This window comes from Patella vulgata, chromosome 8, assembly GCF_932274485.2.
Source record: "Patella vulgata chromosome 8, xgPatVulg1.2, whole genome shotgun sequence".
NCBI classification, from domain to species: Eukaryota; Metazoa; Mollusca; class Gastropoda; family Patellidae; genus Patella; species Patella vulgata.
Window position 1 is genome coordinate 17306979 of NC_065886.2, and position 13978 is coordinate 17320956.

General features: G+C 34.9%; 2 long non-coding RNA genes across 2 annotated transcripts; both read left to right on the top strand.

Moving 5' to 3' along the window:
* Positions 1–7427: 7427 nt before the first annotated feature.
* On the top strand, positions 7428–8209 carry LOC130013980 (uncharacterized). Its single transcript, XR_008788951.1, has 3 exons — positions 7428–7534; positions 7666–7816; positions 8035–8209. It is a non-coding gene; the product is annotated as an uncharacterized LOC130013980 (long non-coding RNA).
* Positions 8210–10919: 2710 nt separating this feature from the next.
* On the top strand, positions 10920–12161 carry LOC130013979 (uncharacterized). Its single transcript, XR_008788950.1, has 3 exons — positions 10920–11063; positions 11398–11565; positions 11927–12161. It is a non-coding gene; the product is annotated as an uncharacterized LOC130013979 (long non-coding RNA).
* The last annotated feature ends 1817 nt before the right edge of the window (positions 12162–13978 follow it).

Genomic DNA, 13978 nt, shown 5'->3' on the forward strand with positions numbered 1-13978 from the left:
ATGAGAATAAAGTATTCTAATCATCTAATCATAAATCATTTATTGTCTAGCGTACTAAACGTTTTTCATGGGACGGCTGGGTGGATGCAGATGCTGGGATTAAAGAATACGAGTATGAACTTTTTGAACTTCATCGTGTTGGTAATGAACTTGGTGTCAAGGCGAGGAAGTCGGACTCGAGAACTACCTCAGTGAGTATCATTATTATACAATGTTTACAATGACAAATAATGCTTCCGGCATCAAAGTTTCAGTAAAGTAATCTTGTGACACTATCCTGGTCCCATATCCCTAGAAAACGGCCAGTAACACAATCCTTCTTCAAGACACCGAAAAGTGAACTGTGCGACTAACCTAGCAGCGGTCTCCCAAAACCCCAGTATGTGTCACTATGGTGAAACTTCTCTAATCAGGACTTTCACGTTTTGTATAAAACTTCAATGGTCAATTAACTCTGGAACACTGTGTGGTTAAAACTATGTTTATATATAAACTACAGGAAACTACAACATCTATGATAATACATTATGAGTTATTATAATATCTACAGTCTGAGTTTAACAAGCGTTGGAATCAGATCCAAAGGCTGAAACCCTACATATTGCCTCTATCCCGGCCTCGAGCCAGAGGCAGAGAATATATTCTTCTAAAAACTCTGCATGATGTCTGTAACCCGGCCTCCAAGCCGGGGAGGTTAAACGCCCCTCCAGGAATGTAGTATGTTCTCCCGACGAACATGGAACGGTGTCTGAACCCTGGCCTCTAAACCGAGGAGGCTGTGAGTATGCCTTCTAAGAAGCCCCGATGATGTCTGAAGTACAGTTAACCGCGCTCTTTAATATATAGAAAACGTACAGATACGTTAGCTATTAGGGCCCGGCAAATACCATATTTAAGTAAGTGTTTCATTTGAGCACCCCTTTCCATGAACATTGTTCATCTAATTGGACTAATCTGTGCACGAGATGACTGGACACCAGTATCTTACGTCGGGGAATAAATTGTGGCAGAACTGTCAGTCTAAGAAAGTTGGAGAATAATGCAAAGTAGTCCCCGTTGTCACTTGTAGCTAGCGACTCCAATACATTAAACAGAGCATCATTTAGAGAACATTTTTCTTTTTTACCAACAGTGTGTATAAAAAGTAGTTGAAAGCCAGTTTGTGGGAGATAAGGAATAAAAGATGCAATAAAAGCAAAAAATGAAATTGTTGACAAAGTTAGATAAAACCTAATAACGACAACAACATAAAAACCGAAATAATTAAAATGATAGTAAATAGGACAACAAAATGAAGTGCAAATATGCAGTTCTGGAAGATAAAGATAAAGGTGTATTTTTAGATTAATATGCTTGTCATCGCGAAACTTGAACATTTTATTCTTTCAGAAAAGTGTTGTTGTTACATTCCCCGATCCCGCCGTATATTCCATAATTTTATCAGCCTATGATAAAGCTGGAAATTATAAGAAGGCCAGACGATTGGTAATATTTGATGACACGTCTGCTGTAACAACGACGTCTGGGGGTGTGCTTAGAGTGACAACTGCTCTTTCCACTACCAATTACAAATGGCAGACTAATTTAAATTCTGTTACAATCAGTTGGACTAATAGATATATCAACACTGTACATCATAATGGTCGTTTTCTAGCAGCTGTTAAATCAGAACCTGGTGTAGAGTCTCAATATGATGATAATTATGGGTCTAGAACAACGCAGGCAATCAGCAATGTACAAGGTAACAGAGGTTTAATTATGGCTTGAAGGTATGACTGTAGGCAGTAAAACTTTTTTACCAGATATGATATTGATAAATCAGTCCCTCCCTTAAATGGCGAAATAAGGTGCAATCAGTTCAGTCCGAACAGTTTGGACCTTGATGACTACGTCCTATTATTATATCAAATGCATTTAAAGTTTATGAAAATGTTCAATTTTTATTGCCTATTATGTGATCTTATCCTTGACATTTGAATATTATATTAGATAATTTGGATTTAATATTTTAGGAATTGTTAGTATTAAAACCATATATAAAGTGGACCACACTGGAGGAAGTTCGATTAACCAGCCTTCTCTGAATGAATTCGTAGATCTACGACTTGATCAACAAGTGACAATAACACCGGATCTGAAAGATGGCGATACTTTACGATATTTTATCAGAGCTTATGATATTTTATCTCAATACAAGGAAGAATCGTTGACTGTCCATTTTGATAATACTCCACCTGTTATTGAAAATCTATGGTTAACAAAAGGTGATGAGGTTAATCTAGCAGTTCATGGTTTTGAGGAACTTGATAAAATGGTGTAAGTAACAGACTAAGTACTTAAGACATATTTAACGTATGAGTCATATTGCCTTGGAATACAAACTCGTGATTTGAAATTAGGTATCACCTGGAATAGGCAGAATAGTTCCTTACATGTAGAATACCTCCTTTACATTTTGTATTTTGTCATTCAGTTTATCCTGGGTCCTGTTTCTCGAAATCTTAACTAAAGATAAAATCCAATTTTAAGTAGATACTTCAATTTTGATTGGCTAAGCGCTAAAATCAACCTAATATTATCCAATCAAATTACTAAAATGTGGATTTTATCTTAGTTAAAATTTCGTGAAACAGGCCCCTGTTTCTTTTTGAAGTTGTCGGCATACATGTATTGATATTATATAATGCAGAACATTGTTACCTTATAGGATAGGTAATAGTGATAGTATAATGTCATATAATTTACAGCATAGAATGGATAGCCTTTGATGATCATAGTGGAATAGAGACGGTACAATGGAAGATATTGGATCATTTAACTGAAGTAGAACATGGATCTCAGCGTATTCCACCGCAAGGCCAAACAACGGTAAGTATGCGATAATGAAGAAAAGGTTTTATATACCAATGGGGAAACTGCGTGAATATCTTCTCGCGAATTGCTTATTAAATTCTTTACTCTACATAAAAGATTAAACAATATTTTGTACTTCAAAATATTAGTTAAAAAGAGGGGAGGGGGCCGCAATCCCACAGTGCAACAGGGGAGACAACTCCTTATGCACCCGTCCTCCGTGACTACTATTAATAACTTTGTATTGATTTTATCTTTCAGAACATTAGAGAATGCCAAAGTAAATATTCTAATAATACCAGAGGAGCCAATTGTTATTGCATTCCTACTAGCACATGTTATCATCGCCATTTTCAAATAAAACCACCTACTACTGCTACACCAGGAGAAGGCATCTTAAACAATAAAAATACTGGTACGCATGATCATGATTATCGTATCGTGGTTACTGTGATGAACCAAGCTAAATTAAAAACAACTCTAACTAAACAGGCATGTATTAGATTTTCAATATGGAGTTTTAACCACAAATATACATAATAATGTTTCACACTCTACATTCTTCTTTGCTTCATTTTGGATTTATTATTGGATGTGTTTGGATTTTTAAAAAATACTCTACAAGGTTTCACACTTTACATTCTTCCTTGCTCCATGCAAGATTTGTTTGGATTTATTATGATTACGTGATAAATAAACATTGTTACATTGATATGAATATATTATGACAACAAATTTACCTTTGTAGGGTGACTGCCTTTTTTTATTTAGAATAATTTAATTTGTCAAGGAGCATTGGCATGTTGCATTTATCAAACTAACTATATAGACCTACATCACTATATAGAGTTACATCTGGTATATATCAATTATTAATTGCGTCTTTACGTTATAATCTCGTTTAATTTCAGATAACAATTGATGCTAGTCCACCCCACCAAGGGATGGTGCATGACGGTAAATATGGAACACCGGAAGTAGACTTTCAGCCAGATTTAGAACTATTTGCACACTGGGAAGGTTTCTTTGATAGAGAGAGTGGGGTGAAATTTTATCAGTATGGTTTTTCCACGTCTTGTTTGGGTGCCAATAAATTTCATCTGAATCTTGCAAATAAACAGGTAATCTAATGACATTAAACAACTGAAATCAATCTTTTTCAAAGTAATTGTATTTGTCCGTGGTAAGATTTATCCTTTTTATGGTAGAACGTTTATAAGGGCTCATCTCATACTATTATACTTTTAGGATGTCCAACAGACTACATCTACGCATGCTTCTTGGGCAGCACCGTCTGATGGTAAATATTACATCACCGTGGTAGCATATAACCGAGCCTTAGAAGTATCTGTACCAGTTTGTTCTGATGGAGTTGTTGTTGATAGAACATTACCTACCATAAGTGAAATAGATATAGAAGGGGCTAGAATTAAAGGTGGTTTAATAAAGGAAAATAATCAAGTATATTATATATCAAATACAAGACGCAAATATTTACTTAAAGACCCAGATTCAGCTTGTATGTAAGTGCAATCTTGAGTTTAAGTCATTTTCGTATATTAAAAATATAACGTTAAACACCTTGTATCCATGTATTTATCAATGGTTATCCGATTTCAATGAAACTAGAAATGTAGGTTTATCTCCCTAAGATCTCGTTTCCTTTCGATATTGGCATGTATCAGACCGTAACTTCATGGATTATGGCCCCTGATTGTACGATAAATCGCATTTTTAGCTTGTGGACCCTCCAGAGGTCACAATTTTTATCCGATTTTGCTGAAACTTAAAATGTAAGGTTATAACCCAAAGATCTCGATTCGCGCATATCAGACCGTAACTTCCTGAATTATGGCCCCTGATTGTACGAAAAATCGCGTTTTTAGCTTGTGGACACTATAGAGGTCATCATTTTTATCCGATTTAAAAAAAAACGTTTGAATATATCACCGTTACACTCTGAGGATGGTTGAGTTTGCTTTTCATGAAAATCGGGCCGAAACTGTCGGACAAAATGACCGCCCCTTGTACGCAAATAGTGTAAACATCTGGTATATCAAGGTTGTGGACTCTCTAGAGTTTTGATCCGATTTTGATGAAACATGACATGTAAGTTTATAACCCAAGGATCTTGGTTCCTTGTCGATATTCGCGCATATCGGATCGTAACTTCCTGAATTATGGTCCCTGATTGTACGAAAAATCGCGTTTTTAGCTTGTGGTCCCTCTAGAGGTCACAATTATTATTCGATTTATCAAAACGTTCGAACATAATATCACCGTTACACCGTGATGTTTGTGGAGTTCGAATTTCATGAATCTCGGACTAAAACTGCCGGACAAAATGGCCGCCCCTCGTACGCAAATAGTGTATATAGCCTCTGGTATATCAAGATTGTGGACCCTCTAGAGGTCACAATTTTGATCAGATTTTGATGAAAGTTGAAATACATGTTTGTTACCCAAAGATCTTGGTTCCTTTCGATATTCGCGCGTATCGCATCGTATCTTCCTGAATTATGGCCCTTGATTGTACAAAAAATCACGTTTTTAGCTTGCTGTCCCTGTAGAGGTCACAATTTTAATTATCCGATTTTAAAAAAAAACCATGTAAATATATCACCATTACACACTAAGATCTTGGTTGCTTTTGATAATCGTGCATATCCGAACATAATTTCCTGTATTATGGCTCCTGATTGTTCGAAAAATCGCATTTTTAGCTCGCGGATTCTCTAGAGGTCACATTTTTTTCCGATTTTAAAAACCGTTTAAATATATCACCATTCCACCATAATGACGGTTGGATTCGAATTTAGGGAAAATCGAAATGAAACTGTCCGACAAAATAGCCGCCCTTTGTACGCAAATTGTGTAAAAGCATGCAATACGAAGGTTGTGGAGCCTCTAGAGGTCACAATTTTTATCCGATTTTGATGAAACTTTAAACATATCTTTATATCCCAAAGATCTCGGTATTTTTTGATATTTGGATTATTGCCCCTGACTGTACAAAAAATTCCGTTTGTTTTTAGCTTGTTCTCTATCCATCTCTTGCAAAATGTGGTCGTATCCTGCCTGGCAGCCACTGGTGATCTGATTTTTATGAAACTTGATATACATCTTTGTAACCCAAAGATCTTGGTTCCTTTCGATATTCGCGCATATCGGATCGTAACTTCCTGAATTATGGCCCTTGATTGCACGAAAAATCTTTTTTTTAGCTTGTTCTCTATCAATCTCTTGCAAAATGTGGGCGTATCCTGCCTGGCAGCCGCTGGTTAATATGATTCATTAAAATAAATCGTTTTGTATAGTAACCGAACCCATGGATACCTTTTCAACTAATGTAAATTCTCAGCTGACAAAAAGCCTAGTCGGATAATATCTCCATATTTATATCTTCAAGACATTAGAATAAGTAAACAAATTAAACTATTTTACAATACAAAATGGATAAGGACCCACTTAATATCAATAAGTATCAATGACTGTTAGTCTTCGAGTAAACAGTAGATGACTGAGATCAATTGTGTGCAGTAGAAGGTCGGATTAAATATTATCAAGCTTGGAAATAAAGACATAATAACATGTTATATTGTTTACACATGCAAGTTAAAGACAACACAAGATTCCGTTGGAATAATTAACTTGCTAGTAAAACTTTATAAATGAGGTAAAAGTAACCTACAAGTATTCACTCCAAACGAAGCCTAGCCCCGACGTATTCCTAAATTAAACGAAGAGAATGTTATTGTAACAGAATAGATCAATATATTTCAGGAGAAAAGCCAAAACGGTTGATGGTACCGATCTTTTTCCCATTGAGCGGTTTTCTAATGGTACAATACATACATATCCGGCGAATATGTTTTGTGATGAAAACCCAATGACAGATGTATTTTTTTCAAAGATGTATCTTGCAATGCATTCTCATGTAAGTATATTCTGTTTCTCGTTCAGAGGTGAATTCGGAATTTGAACACCCCTCAACAGAGCATGTCATTAACCCATGAATAGTCTTCTACATAATTAATACAAATGAGGTTTAACGCCCTACTGTTCTGTTCCGAGTAGGCTAATGGAGACAGCGATAAACACAATAACATATAATATATAGATTTGCGAGTTTATCATGCCCTAATTAATCACCCGGCAACCCGTAGAGTTGAAGGGGCCATTGCGTTGTATAATTTTAGTCTTTATTCATGATATGGACGAATAGCAGTCGGTATAATACATTGTCTGGTAAGATAAAGCTGATTCCGGGAACCGCGTGATCATTTTCGGAATTGGGAGACATTCTGATCACATCTCTAGTAAATGAGACTACATCACAAACGCAGTAAAAAAATCGTTATCGAATTCTCTTTACCGGATTGAGTCCTATTTTCATAGGTCTTAACAATCTAAAACCAAGATAAGAACATAACAACAAATAATTTTATTTCAGTTATATGTTAATTGGACTGCTAAGGGTAGTTTGATGAATACAGAAATTTACAATTATGAATTTGGTGTAGCATCTGCTGAAAGTTCAGTTTCTGCCCCTGACGTTTTACCATTTACGTCAACCCATCACCATTCTTGGTACCGTGGTTACCACCCACAACTAAGTGATGGAACAGAATTCTACATCAGTATTAAGGCAATTAACAAAGCTGGAAAAGAAACTGTTCAGGTTGGTGGCGCTTGTTTATGATTTTAGTACTTTAATCAAATATTGGTTTATTTTTCTGAAAAAGTTTAAAAAGTTAGAATATTTTGATAAGACTTACGTTACCCATAAAACATGTTATAATTATTTTCCAGGGATTAGGACCGATCTTAGTTCATACTATTCCCCCTACTGTTGGTGGTGAGGTATTGGTTAAATTTGAGGATGATATATTGGAGGCCTATTGGTCAGCAGCAGTTGTATCTGATCCCGAGTCGTCGCAACTTACTTTTACAGCGGCCGTAGGTAAGTTTATGCATGAGTGCTGCCTTCGCTAAAATCCGATTTTTAAAAAAGATAATATTTTCAATTAGTAGTTAATAGTGATCGGGAATGGGGTAAAATCTGGCAACTATTCGGAATTCTACTTTGTGAATAGCAATCATAAAATTGGATTCGGATCTGAAAAACGAGAGGTTTGTTCTTTGTCATGAATATACAGAAGAAATGTATTCATTTTACAGGTAGTTCACCAGGAACCGAAGACGTGTATCCGTATTCTTCATTATCGTTTGGCGGAATCTGCACGTTAGCTAACCCACTAACCTGTACAGCTTTTTCCATGGAGGATCTTCATTGGGATTTACATCACAACTTTACCTACTATGTATCTATAAGAGTAGAGAATATAGTAGGATTACACAGTGTGTTCACATCTAATCCATATATTCATAATACCAGAAAACCAGCCAAGGGAGTTGTATTTGAAGTTATTCTACCTGATGAGGCAGTTGATTTTGGAATTAATGTAAGCTTTTTCATATATGTTTACGGCGGACTCGTTTGCAAGACGCATGTGCATCCATTTCTAAGGAACAGATAGTTTAATGCACATAATTTTGTGTTAACTGTTTTCAACAGTTGGCGGTATTGTGACAGTGTGGTAGCTTCGTTAAAATTAAATATAATATCGAATCATGTTTGGTAACTTGGACCATTACTCTTCCCATACATTGCAACCTACATAGCTAGTTAAAGAAACCGTCTAGTCTTTGGTCATACTCGATCATTTACTTTTGTAGCAGCGTGTATTCAAAATCCACTAAACTGATATTACAAAATACTTTTCCGTCTTATGGTAAACATTTGCGCTGGTATTGATAACAGTACCTAACATAGGCTTTCATCTGCGGTTGTATTTCTCTATTGGAACACATTTGTTTATAATTATATAATGTTCCCTTTAGGAGTTAGAAGACAGTAATTTTCAATTATCAACCAGTAAATTAAAAGCAAGATGGTTTGGATTTGAATCTGATGATATGGCCGAGCATGTGACTTACAGTATTGGTGTTGGCTCTCAACCACTCGTTATTGATATAAAAGATGAAAACGTTGGCAGTAAGACACAGCATACGTTTCTCGGGCTTAATTTACAGCTGCACAAGGTAGGTAGGATATTTTAATGTAACAATTGTATACAGACGCTACAAGATACACGTTTGTCAGAAAAACCTCCTTATTGCTCTAGATGCCTCATGTTAAGACCCGTTCACAAATAAAGAAATCTACATTTGTATGTATTAGTAATATATTCTGTCAATATTATTATTGTTACTATTTTTAGACTTACTTTGTAACGGTAACAGCTAGGAGTGACGCCGGAACAACAAAGGCGTCGTCTAATGGTATCACTATAGTTCAGAAAAATGTTAACCTGAATAATGAAGTTCAGATAAAAGATGGCTCTGATTGTCAACAAAAGGGTAAATTAATAAACAGCCTTATTCATAACAATAGTGTTTACGAATAAAGATTACCTCACAACCACATTTTTAACCAATATGCATAACCTCGTAAATACTGTATTAATGATTAAAGTAGCTAAGTCTCTAACTCAATATCATCCAAAATTTTCGACATTGAAAACACGATTTATTTGTCGGGTTAAATCAACATTGATGTTGTGATCTTACCGGGAAAAAATGGCCTCCTGATATCCAATATTTAAAGACAAAATAAACATTTTACAATTGGTACACGAATCTTGTACCATAATGCGTTTCAGCGCTATTTGTAATAAGGGAATTGAAAACCGAGGCTAGGCATATTCCACAGGTCATGTCAAACGGTGACGCTATATTCTTATCTGGAGAGCATGCCCAATAAATACTATCGGCGTAGACTGGAATAACCAGACGCTAGAGATTGAAATTCGATTGAGAATACTGGCGTATTTCGCCGAACCTAACTGATTAGAAATTACAGTAAATATAGAAACGATTTAATGTAAATCAATTTATATACATTCGTATTACATTATTGTATGCGTTGCGACCCATTTGTGTCAATTTCTAGGTCACAAATATTAGCGACTTAGCTCCTTTAAATTCAGATTACCTCGTAGATATAAACATTTGCCATCAACTATATATCAGCTTATAAAACCAATAGTTGATGTAGGCCGGCAGCAAGGGTCACATTTATATCCCTTGTATTTGATATTAAGTACTACTGAAAATGTACAATGCATGATCATAATATGGCTATAAAGCTATTTTACTCCTAATTGAAATCCGAGTTCCACAGTTGATAATTATTCCAAATAAAACATAACATTATTTTCCTATCCTTATACCATATTACTTTCTTACATTTTATAATAATATCAAACATAGAAAAACTATCATGGCTACCAAACCACCATTCACAAAAGGTAAACTATTTTCCTAATAATTAGTAAGCTAAGAATAGTACAATATTTATTTTATTAGCGTTTTAATTCTAAATTTTAAAATTATGTTCATGAAAAATACATTACATGTATTGAACTGATACTGGAGGTATTAATAGTGATACAATGTAGTTATTGGTGTTGTCAGTTTTCAAATATTTATCTATAAAACCTTCAATTAAGAACACTTTAAGAATACACGCCATTTTTCTTTCTGACACAGAATTCAAGCTCAGATTGTGAGTCGGATATTGACTATCAAATATCAACATCTTATTACATGGCACATTGGACAATATCAAATGCATATAAACATATGTATCCTGATATTAAATGGACGCTACAACTGAGACAGAAAAACACAGGTAAATGTTTGAATTACTTTGAAATAAATGAATATAATGCATTAGTGCGGTTGTTGATTATAGCATTTTGATATATTTATAATTAGAAAAAAATAGAATCTCTAGAGAAGAAGCGTCCAATTGTTTAAATTTACATAAATTGTATGGTTGATAAAAATAAAGAAGGTTACTCAGCAAACTGATATTAGAGTGTAATTATTTTTATTATTAAATTATTATTCATTGTTTAACAGAGGATATATGGTACAATGTAGAAGATAAGAATTTTCTATCAAATTCTGGTCGAATCTTCCAACCAGTAGTATTAGATTATTGTAAAACATATAGAAGTAGTGTGAGGTTCTGTTCGGGTGAAGTTTGTTCTCAACCTGTAGTCAGTAATGGTGTAACAGTGTTGAGCGAACCTGATATGCCACATATAGATATACTCCACAAACAGATGCAAAGTTCCCAGGTAAATCAAATATAAATAATATAATCCAACTAATTAAAATGATTTCTTTTTATCTGTCTAATATTTATGCATAATCAAATATTTAATTTGCAGCGCACTATAGTAATAGTTGCTGGCCGAATGCTAACAAAATCACCCAGATAACAACTTAACGTTAATATACCGTTAATAACACCTTGATGAGCACAACGACGCCATGCAACCTAACGAGGTAGCCATACAATTAACCCAGCATGAACCTAAAATCCTTCAATGAGCTACTAAATGTAACCTGATATGAAAGTTTGTTTTAATATAATACGGTTATCATTTCATTTTTTATTCCATATCCCAGTTAGATGTTAGCTTGACTTACAAGAAGAGTAATACCGAAGATAGAGTGTGTTCTGTGGAGTCTACCATAGATCAATATATGTGGAGTATAACAGATAATAAACACAATAGTCATTTATTTACTAAATGGAGCAAAGTAAACAATGTGCAGAAAATCAGTGAGACAATGGTAAGAATTTAAATTCTAAGATTGTCTGCATGCTTTTATAAATCTGTTACAGCGGTATACATTATGAAAATGCCTTAAAACGTAATCTTGATTACAGATTTTAGGCAAACCCATAGAAAGAAAGAACAAAATATGTAACTGTGTTAGGGGTGTTGTCCGTCCCCAAAGCTATCAATGCGCAACTACAAAATGTATCGGGTTTTTTAGAAATAGTACGTGCACCACAAAAAAGGTTGCGTTGAAGGAAAATCATCTGTGTGGTATTTCATTTCAACAGGATATCTATGTAACTACGCGAACCTGTTTTCAAAATTGTGTCATAAAGACAAACTATTTCATGGAAAAGTATTGTATTTCCTAGATTCAGTTTAGCATTAATTTAGACGGTGAAGTTGATTTTAGTGAATGTAGAAGATTGGCTGTAAGAATATTTAATAAAGCTGGTTTATCAACAATAATATCGTCGGATATTAAAAACTGTTCAGCTGTAGATCCAGTATTAATTATACCGGCTATTGTTGTAGATGCTATAGGACAGCCATTAAATAACGGTGAGTACTTTTTGATGTAACTTGGAATTGAAATAAAAGCGCGCAAGCCCCCCCCCCCACACACACACACACACACATACATAGAGAGGTTTGAAAGATCCATGGATTATGACGTCTCCATCTTTTTATGTGTAGCGTTTGAAGAATTTGAAGATGTTGTTTGTTTTGTATTTCAGATCCTAACACAAATGAACTAGGAACGTCAATTTCTCTGGATCAGAACGCAGTCTGGTCTAAACCAGATGTGGACTATACACCTTATAAAAATATTATATCGGCTGTGTGGCCCACATTAAGACATAGAAACTATACTTGGGGTTTACTGGAAGACCAAGCCTTATCTATTGTAACACATTTTACCCGACCGAAGATGACGATAAGAGATCCTTGTTCACATCCAGATGTTATACAGTGTGGACAAACCGGTGAGGGAGTTTCGGTCATCTTCAAATGTCATATAGGCTTTATTCCATTGATTCCTTGCACTAGTTCCTTACGCCCTTCTTCAAGGCTGGCCTACCATAATGCTTTATTGTGTGGTCTACCACAGCGGCAGCTGCAGAAAATCCAATATGTTCAGAATGCTTCAGCTCGACTCATCACTGGAACAAGGCAAAGGGATCACATTAAAGCTGAACTCCGATTACAAAACTACAGAAATAATCAAATAAAAAAAATTAACACCCTAAATAATCGCCATACTTGTTTTCAAGTTGTAGAACAATCATGGACGATTGTACGGCGTACAAAAACAAGAGGCATGCCACGCCCACATCCAGTTCACGCCTTGTCAGCCACACTGTCCACATCCGGCTAGCAATATTTCAGCTGACTGATTGACGTTTTTTCACTAACAGTTTACAGAAAGTATTATTGCTACCTAATTATTATATCTGATCAGGTACATATTTTACTAATTAGACGAAATAAGTAAACCACGGTATACTTTTGCTCTAAAAATAAGGCCTTACCACAAACAATAACAAATCTACCAACACCAACCAAATCTATGTAGTTGACATAACATCAAGGGACATAACTACTTCACAAGATGGTGAATATTTTGAGGTGAAAACATATTTCTTTGATGGAGAGAACAACAGTTTTATTGCTGCTTTGGATATATTTTGGAACGGTAATACTAGAAATTATTTGGTGATTCCACGCTGTTATACAAAACATTTCAAGAAATAAGAAAACAATTGTTTGTGTTGGTAGATTTGTTATTGTTTGGGGTAGCGTAAGGCAGTTTTTCTCATATTTTTTAGAGCAAAAGTACACCGTGGTTTACTTATTTTGTCTAATTAGTAAAATAATATGTACGTGATCAAAACATAATAATTGTCTAGCAATAATATTTTCAGTAAACTGATAGTGAAAAAAACGTCAATCAGTCAGCTGAAATATTGCTAGCCGGATGTGGACAATGTGGTTGACAAGGCATGAACTGGGTGTGGGCGTGGCCTGCCTCTTGTTTTTGTACGCCGTACAATCGTTCATGATATTCTACAACTTGAAAACAAGTATGGCGATTATTTAGGGTGTAAATGGGTTTTTTATTTGATTATTTCTGTAGTTTTGTAATCGGAGTTCAGCTTTAAACCAACATTAATAACCCTCCATTGGCAACACATAAATCGGCGAATCATTTTCAATATACTGTTAATGAATTTTAAAGCACTCGACAATTAAGCACCACAATGCATAAAAGATCTACTCAGTAGAACCCTAATATCACAGAACAAGTCATTATTAGTAATTCCTGCTATCAAACTTGAACACACTAAACGATCTTTTCATTCTGCAGCACATTTCTCTGGAATTGTCTACTATACAAATTTTGTGTTGATTGATTGATTGAT